The sequence below is a fragment of the Bufo bufo genome, chromosome 7, assembly GCF_905171765.1.
Source record: "Bufo bufo chromosome 7, aBufBuf1.1, whole genome shotgun sequence".
Lineage (NCBI taxonomy): Eukaryota > Metazoa > Chordata > Amphibia > Anura > Bufonidae > Bufo > Bufo bufo.
Window position 1 is genome coordinate 236,030,430 of NC_053395.1, and position 12,563 is coordinate 236,042,992.

At 42.7% G+C, this 12,563-nt stretch overlaps 1 protein-coding gene across 1 annotated transcript in view; it reads right to left on the reverse strand.

Annotated features, from left to right (window-relative positions):
- Positions 1-4,505: 4,505 nt before the first annotated feature.
- The window catches only part of LOC121007765, a 50,307-nt gene continuing 42,249 nt past the window's right edge, over positions 4,506-12,563 (reverse strand). Inside the window, exon 3 of the mRNA XM_040439954.1 lies at positions 4,506-4,643. The gene's annotated coding sequence lies outside the window, so the exon portion shown is untranslated. The remainder of the gene's footprint in view (positions 4,644-12,563) is intronic.

Consider the following 12,563-nt stretch of genomic DNA (forward strand, 5'->3'; position numbering starts at 1 on the left):
ATGTACATGGGTGTATGGAGTGTACTGTGTATGTACATGGTTGTACGGGTGTATGCAGTATACTGTGTATACATAGTAATACCTCCAAAAATAGTTATTACTTTACATTCCCCATATGTCTACTTCATGTTAGGATCATTTTGGGAATGATATTTTATGTTTTGGGGACGTTACAAGGCTTAGAAGTTTAGAAGCAAATATGGAAAATTTCTCGGAAATTTTCAAAAACCCAATTTTTAGGGACCAGTTCAGGTCTGAAGTCACTTTGCGAGGCTTACATAATAGAAACCACCCAAAAATGACCCCATTCTATAAACTACACCCCTCAAGGTATTCAAAACTGATTTTACTAAATTTGTTAACCCTTTAGGTGTTCCACAAGAATTAATGGAAAATAGAGATAACATTTCAAAATTTCACTTTTTTGGCAGATTTTCCATTTTAATAATTTTTTTCCAGTTACAAAGCAAAGGTTAACAGCCAAACCAAACTCAATATTTATGGCCCTGATTCTTTAGTTTAGGCCTCTTTCACACGACAGTATGTCTTTTTCAGTGTTTTGCGGTCCGTTTTAAACGGATCCGTTGTTCCGTTTTTTGTTTCCATTGTGTTTCCGTTCCGTTTTTCCGTTCCGTTTTTCCGTATGGCAAATACAGTATACAGTAATTTCATAGAAAAAATTGGGCTGGGCATAACATTTTCAATAGATGGATCCGCAAAAAACGGATACGGAAGACATACGGATGCACTTCCGTATGCATTCCGTTTTTTTGCGGACCCATAGACTTTAATGGAGCCACGGAACGTGATTTGCGGCCAAATATAGGACATGTTCTATGTTAAAACGGAACGGAAAAACGGAAACGGAATGCATACGGAGTACATTCCGTTTTTTTTGCGGACCCATTGAAATCAATGGTTCCGTATACGGACCGCAAAAAAAGGCCAGTAAACGGGGAAAAAAAGACGGCCGTGTGAAAGAGGCTTTACAGAAACACCCCATATGTGGTTGTAAACTGCTGTACGGGCACACGGCAGGGCGCAGAAGGAAAGGATTGCCATACAGTTTTTGGAAGGCAGATTTTGCTGGACTGTTTTTTTGACACCATGTCCCATTTGAAGCCCCCCTGATGCACCCCTAGAGTATAAACTCCAAAAAATTGACCCCATCTAAGAAACTACACCCCTCAAGGTATTCAAAACTGATTTTACAAACTTTGTTAACCCTTTAGGTGTTGCACAAGAATTAATGGAAAATAGAGATACAATTTCAGAATTTCACATTTTTGGCAGATTTTCCATTTTAATCCATTTTTCCCAGTAACAAAGCAAGGGTTAACAGCCAAACAAAACTAAATATTTATGGCCCTGATTCTGTAGTTTACAGAAACACCCCATATGTGGTCGTAAACTGCTGTACGGGCACACGGCAGGGTGCAGAAGGAAAGGAATGACATACGGTTTTTGGAAGGCAGATTTTGCTGGACTGGTTTTTTGACACCATGTCCCATTTGAAGCCCCCCTGATGCACCCCTAGAGTAGAAACTCCAAAAAAGTGGCCCCATTTTAGAAACTACGGGATAGGGTGGCAGTATTGTTGGTATTAGTTTAGGGTACATATGATTTTTGGTTGCTCTATATTACACTTTTTGTGAGGCAAGATAACAAGAAATAGCTGTTTTGGCACTGTTTTTATTTTTTGCTATTTACAACATTCATCTGACAGGTTAGATCATGTAATATTTTTATAGACCAGGTTGTCACGGATGCGGCGATACCTAATATGTATACTTTTTATTTATTTAAGTTTTACACAATGATTTCATTTTTGAAGCCAAAAAAATCATGTTTTAGTGTTTCCATAGTCTGAGAGCCATAGTTTTTTCAGTTTTTTGGGCGATTACCTTGGGTAGGGTATGAATTTTGCGGGATGAGATGCCGGTTTTATTGGCACTATTTTGGGGTGCGTGTGACTTTTTGATTGCTTGCTATTACACTTTTTGTGATGTAAGGTGACAAAAAATGGTTTATTTAGCACAGTTTTTATTTTCTATTTTTTACAATGTTGACCTGAGGGGTTAGGTCATGTGATATTTTTATAGAGCCGGTCGATACGGACGCGGCGATACCTAATATGTATACTTTTTTTTTTATTTATATAAGTTTTAGACAAGAATATAATTTTTGAAACAAAAAAAAATCATGTTTTAGTGTCTCCATATTCTGAGAGCCATAGTTTTTCTTTTCAGTTTTTGGGCGATTATTTTAGGTAGGGTCTAATTTTTTGCGGGATAAGATGACTGTTTTATTGGCACTATTTTGGGGTGCATATGACTTTTTGATCGCTTGCTATTACACTTTTTGTAATGTAAGGTGACAAAAAATGGTTTATTTAGCAGAGTTTTTATTTTTTATGATGTTCATCTGAGGGCTAGGGTGATGTGATATGTTTATAGAGCCGTCGATAAGGACGCAGCGATACCTAATATGTATACTCCCCCCCCCCCCCCCCCCCCCTATTTTTTACCAATTTTTTTAACTTTATTAGGGGAAAATGACGTTTTTGGTAATTTTACTTGAAACTTAATTTTTGGGGGGGAAAACTTTATTTTTTAAACTTTATTTTTCACTTTATTTTTTGTCCCACTTTGGGACTTGAATTTTGGGGGTCTAATCCTTTACAATGCATTCCAATACTTCTGCATTGGCTGTATGAGTAATACTGTGTGTATTACTCATACAGCTTCCGGCCTGTGAGATCCGGGGGGCTGGATCTCACAGGCTCGTTACCGGAAGGCAGCGCAGATGCCTTCCTTAGGCATCACGCCGCCTTCCATGCCATCGGGTCCCCCCCCCATAGCCCCATGGGGACCCGATGGCACCACCGTACCAGGTGAAAGCCGCAAACCGCAGGTCTGAATTGACCTGCGGTTTGCGGCGATCGCCGACACGGGGGGGTCACGGGACCCCCCCCCGCGCATTTAGCCGAGGTGCCTGCTCAATGATTTGAGCAGGCACCGGGTTCCGATCACCGCCCACCGGGCGGCGGTGATTGGAACTATACATGACGTACCGGTACGTCATGGGTCCTTAAGGGGTTAATTAAAAATATATATTGAATATTAACTTATGTAAATGAATATTAAAACATATATTTTATTTTTTTATTTTTTTATTCCTTGCAACCGGAAACTCATTTGTATCTTTGCATTTTGAGTTTCTCCTTGGGATCTCAACAATCTCTGGGATTGTCTGTCATACATGCAAAGTCATCTGGTGATGCCCACCTCCAAGGCCGAAGATTGGCTTCGTATCGCCAAGGGATTTCTACAATCTGCGCAGTGTCCTAACTGCATTGGGGCACTGGATGGAAAACACATCAGTGTAAAGAAGCCGCCACACTCAGGGTTTGATGCCTCCACAGATGCAGAATTGGGCCTAAATATGACATCTTCTGTCATTTTAGACCTGAGCCGTCTGGACGCCCTGGAACGGCTGGGGAACTCTATGCCAACTACTTCTTCAGTCCTGAAGGGGCATTGTCGTGGCAGTTAGACGCCATCCGTGGAAGTCATTGAATTCAGCTGGAATCTGGTTTAACAGTTAATTAAAAATGTCATTTTGTTAGTTTAGATTAGGGACTCGCAAGAGAATGAGGACCCTTGATGTGGGCTTGCAGGCTGAGGTATTTTATTATAAATTTGGTGTAAATACCTTCTAATACCTCATTTCTAATTACTTGATTGTGTGTGGAAAGGGCTCTTTTTGTAAAAACAACACCCTGCCGGGCAGATGCTTCCGGCAAGCAGTGTGTTCAGTGATGGCACTAATGTGCGGGCTTCTGTAAAAAGGCTAGAGCAGCGCTAAAGCCGGCCCGTCATAGCCCGTGACGTCACCAAACACACTGCTTGCCCGAAGCATCGGGCCCCAATGCACGGAACAGATGCACAACATTCGTTCTTTATTAATATATACAGATAATAGGTCATCAATATTAAATACAAACATACTTTTTAAAATGTATACCTTTTTAAAGATAAAATACGTACAAAATAGTAACAATATCAAAAGTTTTTATTATTAAAAAAAAATAATATATATAATAAATTTACAGATCATATAATTCTTGCATGAAAGTGCCAGGGGTATTAACCATCGGGGGATCAGGGCAGTTCAGACGGGAAGGAGGGGTTGAAAGAGCTAACATTTTATCCCTAGACTTTTCTAGGTAATTTACCACATCATGTGGCTCCTGAGGCCCTGCAAACTGACCTATAAGCAGTGCTATAGCGGAAATGCACCGCGTTCGCCGTTCATCTGGCACACGACGCAAGGAAGGAGCTAGCCCTTTTAAAGCCACTTCTTCCTTGCGATTCCGGTTTAGATATTCGAGTACCAGAGAATCAACCGGCCTCCAAGATCTAAACCGGAATTGATCATCTGCAAGATGAACGGCAAACTGGTGCAGCAGCTGCTACAGGGCTGACTTCTGGGTTGGGCTCAACTTGTTCGAGAATCACAATTCTTTCAGAAGGCTGCAGTGCTTGAGTAACCGATTCTTCTCCCATGGCCCCTGGTTTTCTTCCTCCACTTCTGTGGACAGTGGTTGAGACCCAGCAACTTCTGACAGATTGTCAACAGTTCTGTAAAAAAAAAAAGATATCATTTTTTTAATATTAAAATGTATTTAAATATTAAAAATATAATATAAAAATACTGTATTTTTCGCCCTATAAGATGCACCGGCCCATAAGACGCACCTAGGTTTTTGGGGAGGAAAATAAGAAAAAAAAAATGTAACCAAAAGGTGTGCTTTTGGTGGGTTTAGAACTAATGGTGGTCTATGGATGACGGACACTGTTATGGGGGGAACGGGGGATGAAGGACACTGTTATGGGGGGAACGGGGGATGACGGACACTGTTATGGGGGGAACGGGGGATGACGGACACTGTTATGGGGGGGATCTGTGGATGACGGACACTGTTATGGGGGGGATCTGTGGATGACGGACACTGTTATGGGGGGGATCTGTGGATGACGGACACTTATGGGGGGATCTGTGGATGACGGACACTTATGGTGGGATCTGTGGATGACGGACACTTATGGTGGGATCTGTGGATGACGGACACTTATGGGGGGATCTGTGGATGATGGACACTGTTATGGGGGGATCTGTGAAAGACGGACACTGTTATGGGGTGATCTGTGAAAGACGGACACTGTTATGGGGGGGATCTGTGGATGACGGACACTTATGGTGGGATCTGTGGATGACGGACACTTATGGTGGGATCTGTGGATGACGGACACTTATGGTGGGATCTGTGGATGACGGACACTTATGGGGGGATCTGTGGATGACGGACACTTATGGTGGGATCTGTGGATGACTGACACTTATGGGGGGATCTGTGGATGACGGACACTGTTATGGGGGGATCTGTGAAATACGGACACTGTTATGGGGTGATCTGTGAAAGACGGACACTGTTATGGGGGGGATCTGTGGATGACGGACACTTATGGGGGGATCTGTGGATGACGGACACTTATGGTGGGATCTGTGGATGACGGACACTTATGGTGGGATCTGTGGATGACGGACACTTATGGTGGGATCTGTGGATGACGGACACTTATGGTGGGATCTGTGGATGACTGACACTTATGGGGGGATCTGTGGATGACGGACACTGTTATGGGGGGATCTGTGAAATACGGACACTGTTATGGGGTGATCTGTGAAAGACGGACACTGTTATGGGGGGGATCTGTGGATGACGGACACTTATGGTGGGATCTGTGGATGACGGACACTTATGGGGGGATCTGTGGATGACGGACACTTATGGGGGGATCTGTGGATGACGGACACTTATGGTGGGATCTGTGGATGACGGACACTTATGGTGGGATCTGTGGATGACGGACACTTATGGGGGGGATCTGTGGATGACGGACACTGTTACAGGAGGGGGATCTGTGGCTGGCACTGTTATATATGTGCCATCCACAGACCCCCCACCCCATAACAGTGCCATCCACAGATTCCGTGACGCCCCCCCCCCCCGCCGCATACAAATATAAAATGTATTATTGAATTAAAAGTTATTAAACATGCCCCCCTCACTCCTAATAGTACCGTATATCCTAATTTCTTCTGTATAATGCCGGCAGGCAGGACGGGCGGCGGGCGCTTCCCTCAGTGACGTCACTTGTCTGCGCCGTCTGCTTCATTCATAAAGCAGGCGGCGCAGGCACATGACATGAGGGAGTTACGCTGCCGCCCGCCCGTCCTGCCTGCCGGCATTATATAGAAGAAATTCGGATATACGGTACTATTAGGAGTGAGGGGGGCATGTTTAATAACTTTTAATTCAATAATACATTTTATATTAGTATACCGGAGCGGTGGGGCGGGGCTATAGTACAGTGACCGCACCGCCCCGCCGCTATTGCCAGCCCCCAGCTCCTCCTCCCAGTCCCTCCCCCGGCCCCGCTCCGTACATCGCGTCCAGCGATGTTAAACTGTCAGCATTCGCCCCATAAGACACAGGGGCATTTTCCTCCCATTTTTGGGGAGGAAAAAGTGTGTCTTATGGGGCGAAAAATACGGTACAAACCGGATTCCAAAAAAGTTGGGACACTATACAAATCGTGAATAAAAACTGAATGCAATGATGTGGAGGTGCCAACTTCTAATATTTTATTCAGAATAGAACATAAATCACGGAACAAAAGTTTAAACTGAGAAAATGTACAATTTTAAGGGAAAAATATGTTGAATCAGAATTTCATGGTGTCAACAAATCCCCAAAAAGTTGGGACAAGGCCATTTTCCCCACTGTGTGGCATCTCCCCTTCTTCTTACAACACTCAACAGACGTCTGGGGACTGAGGAGACCAGTTTCTCAGGTTTAGAAATAGGAATGCTCTCCCATTCTTGTCTAATCCAGGCCTCTAACTGTTCAATCGTCTTGGGCCTTCTTTCTTGCACCTTCCTCTTTATTATGCGCCAAATGTTCTCTATAGGTGAAAGATCTGGACTGCAGACTGAACATTTCAGTGCCCGGATCCTTCTCCTACGCAGCCATGATGTTGTGATTGATGCAGAATGTGGTCTGGCATTATCTTGTTGAGAAATGCAGGGTCTTCCCTGAAAGAGATGACGTCTGGATGGGAGCAGATGTTGTTCTAGAACCTGAATATATTTCTCTGCATTGATGGTGCCTTTCCAGACATGCAAGCTGCCCATGCCACACGCACTCATGCAACCCCATACCATCAGAGATGCAGGCTTCTGAACTGAGCCTTGATAACAACTTGGGTTGTCCTTGTCCTCTTTGGTCCGGATGACATGACGTCCCAGATTTCCAAAAAGAACTTCCAATCGTGACTCGTCTGACCACAGAACAGTCTTCCATTTTGCCACACTTCATTTTAAATGATCCCTGGCCCAGTGAAAACGCCTGAGCTTGTGGATCTTGCTTAGAAATGGCTTCTTCTTTGCACTGTAGAGTTTCAGCTGGCAGCGGCGGATGGCCCGGTGGATTGTGTTCACGGACAATGGTTTCTGGAAGTATTCCTGAGCCCATTCTGGGATCTCCTTTACAGTAGCATTCCTGTTTGTGGTGCAGTGCCGTTTAAGGGCCCGGAGATCACGGGCGTCCAGTATGGTTTTACGGCCTTGACCCTTACGCACAGAGATTGTTCCAGATTCTCTGAATCTTCGGATGATGTTATGCACAGTTGATGATGATAGATGCAAAGTCTTTGCAATGTTTCGCTGGGTAACACCTTTCTGATATTGCTCCACTATCTTTCTGCGCAACATTGTGGGAATTGGTGATCCTCTACCCATCTTGGCTTCTGAGAGACACTGCCACTCTGAGAAGCTCTTTTTATACCCAATCATGTTGCCAATTGACCTAATTAGTGTTAATTGGTCTTCCAGATCTTCGTTATGCTCAAATTTACTTTTTCCAGCCTCTTATTGCTACTTGTCCCAACTTTTTGGGATTTGTTGACACCGTGAAATTTTGAATCAACGTATTTTTCCTTTAAAATGATACATTTACTCGGATTAAACATTTGATCCGTCATCTACGTTCTATTACAAATAAAATAGTGACATTTGCCATCTCCACATCATTGCATTCAGTTTTTATTCACAATTTGTTTAGTGTCCCAACTTTTTTGGAATCCGGTTTGTGTATATATATATATACACATACTGTATATAGAGAGGACTGTGTGTGTGTGTGTATATATATATATATACACACACTGTATATAGAGAGAACTGTGTATATATATATACAGTACAGACCAAAAGTTTGGACACACCTTCTCATTCAAAGAGTTTTCTTTATTTTCATGACTATGAAGGCATCAAAACTATGAATTAACACATGTGGAATTATATACATAACAAACAAGTGTGAAACAACTGAAAATATGTCCTATTCTAGGTTCTTCAAAGTAGCCACCTTTTGCTTTGATTACTGCTTTGCACACTCTTGGCATTCTCTTGATGAGCTTCAAGAGGCAGTCCCCTGAAATGGTCTTCCAACAGTCTTGAAGGAGTTCCCAGAGATGCTTAGCACTTGTTGGCCCTTTTGCCTTCACTCTGCGGTCCAGCTCACCCCAAACCATCTCGATTGGGTTCAGGTCCGGTGACTGTGGAGGCCAGGTCATCTGGCGCAGCATCCCATCACTCTCCTTCATGGTCAAATAGCCCTTACTTTCAAAGTTTTCCCAAAATTTCGGCTGACTGACTGACCTTCATTTCTTAAAGTAATGATGGCCACTCGTTTTTATTTACTTAGCTGCTTTTTCTTGCCATAATACAAATTCTAACAGTCTATTCAGTAGGACTATCAGCTGTGTATCCAAATGACTTCTCCTCAACTAAACTGATGGTCCCAACCCAATTTATAAGGCAAGAAATCCCACTTATTAAACCTGACAGGGCACACCTGTGAAGTGAAAACCATTTCAGGGGACTACCTCTTGAAGCTCATCAAGAGAATGCCAAGAGTGTGCAAAGCAGTAATCAAAGCAAAAGGTGGCTACTTTGAAGAACCCAGAATATGACATATTTTCAGTTGTTTCACACTTGTTTTTTATGTATATAATTCCACATGTGTTAATTCATAGTTTTGATGCCTTCATAGTCATGAAAATAAAGAAAACTCTTTGAATGAGAAGGTGTGTCCAAACTTTTGGTCTGTACTGTATATATACACACTGTATAGAGAGGACTGTGTGTGTGTGTATATATATATATACTGTATATAGAGAGGACTGTGTGTATATATACTGTATATAGAGAGGACTGTGTGTATATATACTGTATATAGAGGACTGTGTGTATATATACTGTATATAGAGGACTGTGTGTATATATACTGTATATAGAGGACTGTGTGTATATATACTGTATATAGAGGACTGTGTGTATATATACTGTATATAGAGGACTGTGTGTATATATACTGTATATAGAGGACTGTATATATACTGTATATAAAAAGGACTATATATATACTGTATATAGAGAGGACTGTGTGTGTATATATACTGTATATAGAGGACTGTGTGTATATATACTGTATATAGAGGACTGTGTGTATATATACTGTATAGAGAGAGGACTGTGTGTATATATACTGTATATAGAGAGGACTGTGTGTATATATATACTGTATATAGAGGACTGTGTGTATATATACTGTATATAGAGGACTGTGTGTATATATACTGTATAGAGAGGACTGTATGTGTGTATATATATATATATATATATATATAACTGTATATAGAGGACTGTGTGTATATATACTGTATATAGAGAGAACTGTACTGTATATAGAGAGGACTGTGTATATATACTGTATATAGAGAGGACTATATTTATATATATATATACACACACACTGTATATAGAGAGGACTGTGTATATATATATATACTGTATATAGAGAGGACTGTGTGTATATATACTGTATATAGAGAGGACTGTGTGTATATATACTGTATATAGAGAGGACTGTGTATATATATATACTGTATATAGAGAGGACTGTGTATATATACTGTATATAGAGAGGACTGTGTATATATACTGTATATAGAGAGGACTGTGTATATATATATATATATATATATACTGTATATAGAGAGGACTGTGTGTATATATATATATATATATATACTGTATATAGAGAGGACTGTGTATATATACACTCACCTAAAGAATTATTAGTGCCCCCCATACTAATACGGTGTTGGACCCCCTTTTGCCTTCAGAACTGCTCAGGTAGCCCGTGGCATTTAAACGATGGCCAATTGGCACTAAGGGGCCTAAAGTGTGCCCAGAAAACCTCCCCCACACCATTACACCACCACCACCAGCCTGCACAGTGGTAACAAGGCATTCTGTTTACGCCAAATTCGGACTCAAATTCGGACTCATCAGACCAGGCAACATTTTTCCAGTCTTCAACAGTCCAATTTTGGTGAGCTCGTGCAGATTGTAGCCTCTTTCCCCTATTTGTAGTGGAGATGAGTGGTCCCCGGTGGGGTCTTCTGCTGTTGTAGCCCATCCGCCTCAAGGTTGTGCGTGTTGTGGCTTCACAAATGCTTTGCTGCAGACCTCGGTTGTAACGAGTGGTTATTTCAGCCAACGTTGCTCTTCTATCACCTTGAATCAGTCGGCCCATTCTCCTCTGACCTCCAGCATCCACAAGGCATTTCTGCCCACAGGACGGCCGCATACTGGATGTTTTTCCCTTTTCACACCATTCTTTGTAAACCCTAGAAATGGTTGTGCGTGAAAATCCCAGTAACTGAGCAGATTGTGAAATACTCAGACCGGCCCGTCTGGCACCAACAACCATGCCACGCTCAAAATGGCTTAAATCACCTTTCTTTCCCATTCTGACATTCAGTTTGGAGTTCAGGAGATTGTCTTGACCAGGAGCACCCCCCTAAATGCATCGAAGCAACTGCCATGTGATTGGTTGACTAGATAATTGCATCAATGAGAAATAGAACCAGTGTTCCTAATAATTCTTTAGGGGAGTGTATATATATATATATATATATACACTGTATATAGAGAGGACTGTGTGTATATATAGAGGACTATATATATATATATATATATATATATATATACCGTATATACTCGAGTATAAGACGAGTTTTTTGGCACATATTTTTGTGCTCAAAAAGCCTCCTCGTCTTATACTCGAGTCTAGTCTAGCTCCGGTAATACAGGCAGTGCGGGGGGCGGCGCTCAATCACTGACGTCACGCGCCTGCGCCGCCTAGTGGGAGAAGGCGCGTGACGTCAGTGAGTGAGCGCCGCTCCCCGCACTGCCTGTATTACCGGAGCAAAGACAAAGTAAGAATACTGCTGTGAGCGTCGGGGAGGGGGATCTGTGGATGGCACTGTAGGGGGATCTGTGGATGGCACTGTAGGGGGATCTGTGGATGGCACTGTAGGGGGATCTGTGGATGGCACTGTAGGGGGATCTGTGGATGGCACTGTAGGGGGATCTGTGGATGGCACTGTAGGGAGATCTGTGCATGGCACTGTAGGGGGATCTGTGGATGGCACTGTAGGGAGATCTGTGGATGACACTGTAGGGGGATCTGTGGATGGCACTGTAGGGAGATCTGTGGATGGCACTGTAGGGGGATCTGTGGATGGCACTGTAGGGGGATCTGTGGATGGCACTGTAGGGGGATCTGTGAATGGCAGTGCCATCCACAGATCCCCCTACAGTGCCATCCACAGATACCCCCTCCCCTAAACAGTGCCATCATGGCACTGTTTAGGGGAGGGGGGATCTGTGGATGGCACTGTTTAGGGGGGATCTGTGGATGGCACTGTTTAGGGGGGAGATCTGTGGATGGCTCCCTGTATTTAATGCAGAGTGTGTGTGTATATAATGCACACACTCTGCATTAAATACAGGGAGTCACCCTCTTGCAGATGTGTGTATATAATGTAGAGTGTGTGCATTATATACACATACTCTGCATTATAGCTCCATTTCCCACCCTAGTCTTATACTCGAGTCAATAATTTTTCCCATTTTTTTGGGGTAAAATTAGGGGCTCGGCTTATACTCGGGTCGGCTTATACTCGAGTATATACGGGTGTATATATATATATATATATATACTGTATATATAGAGGACTGTGTGTATATACACTGTATATAGAGAGGACTGTGTATATATACACTCACCTAAAGAATTATTAGGAACACCTGTTCTATTTCTCATTAATGCAATTCTCTAGTCAACCAATCACATGGCAGTTGCTTCGATGCATTTAGGGGGGTTCTCCTGGTCAAGACAATCTCCTGAACTCCAAACTGAATGTCAGAATGGGAAAGAAAGGTGATTTAAGCCATTTTGAGCGTGGCATGGTTGTTGGTGGCAGACGGGCCGGTCTGAGTATTTCACAATCTGCTCAGTTACTGGGATTTTCACGCACAACCATTTCTAGGGTTTACAAAGAATGGTGTGAAAAGGGAAAAAC